Genomic DNA, 1,395 nt, shown 5'->3' on the forward strand with positions numbered 1-1,395 from the left:
TCTTGTAAATTCTATAATGGCTTTTAAAATATAAACCCCTTGTCTTTATTTTATCTTCAAAAATGTAGATTTATCAGAGTGTTTGGAAAATGAAATGCACTGAATAAATATTTGTTTATTAATTAATACCACATTTACTTAATGTTCACTGTGTACAAAGTTGGAGGAAACCCTGGTGACATAATGGTTAAGAGACACCCCTGCTAACCAAAAGGTCGGCAGTTCGAATTCACCAGCCGCTCCTTGGAAACCCTATGGAGCAGTTCTACTCTGTCCTACAGGGTCACTATGAGTCAGAATCGACTCGATGGCAACAGGTTTATGTACAAAGTTACTCATATGCATTATGCTATTTAATTCTGGCAACTCAGTGGTATCATTACTATGCCCATTTTATCAATAAAGATAAAGATCTAAGAAATTAAGGGACTTGTCAAGATACCGAGTTAGTGAGTAGCAGGGCAATATTAGACCACAAATAAAATTTATTTCTACTAAAATCATAGAATTCACATTTGTCTTAAACTGTCTCTCCTTTGATATGATAACTAGGTAATTAGGAAGACATTACTTTCTGGAAATACTGAAAAATGGTTTTTCTCTGTTTTTGTGTTTGTAAATTAATAAAATGATTTTAAAATCCAAATGAAGGACGAATGTCCAAGAATGCCCAAGAAAAAGCTAAAGAAGAAGATATGGTGTGTGTCTTTGTTACCCAGCACTGCTAAAACAAATGCCACAAGTGGACGTCTTTAAAGCCTAGAAATTTATTTTCTCACAGATCTGAAGTTTAAAAGTTCAAATCAGGGTCTCCAGCGTATTGATTCCTTCTATGGGTCTCTTTCCTAGATAGGTAGACTGTCAACAATCTTTGGCATTCCTTTGCTTGGAGACCATCCTCACATGGAGTCTGTCTTACCTCTGTGTGTGTCTCTGTATCTATTTTGCTCTTCTTATAACTCGGAAGTGATTAAGTTTAAGATATTTGCTACACTTGTAGGACCTTATTAACGTAACAAAAGAAAAACATATTTCCAAACAGGATCACATTCACAAGTACAGACTACCAGGACATCAATACACATTTTTGGGGATACAGTTCAACCTATAACAGTGTAGTAGTACTGGAGTAAAGTTGGAAAATAGGTCAACATTGCAGAATGAGTGGACGCGAACAGATCCAGCAGATAGGGGACATTGCAGATCGGTGAAGAGAAAGTGAACTTTCTAAATAAAGTTCTGTATGGTGACTGTCATTGTGAGCACAATACAGTAGAATAAAATTGGTGCCCTAAAAACACAATACTAAAATATTAATTTCATGTGTATTAAAGAATGAAATGTAAATTTTTAATATATTTTTGAAAATAGAGAAAAGAATTCCCAAGAAGCATA

Source organism: Trichechus manatus, unplaced genomic scaffold (assembly GCF_000243295.1).
Source record: "Trichechus manatus latirostris isolate Lorelei unplaced genomic scaffold, TriManLat1.0 scaffold00013, whole genome shotgun sequence".
Taxonomy (NCBI): Eukaryota; Metazoa; Chordata; class Mammalia; order Sirenia; family Trichechidae; genus Trichechus; species Trichechus manatus.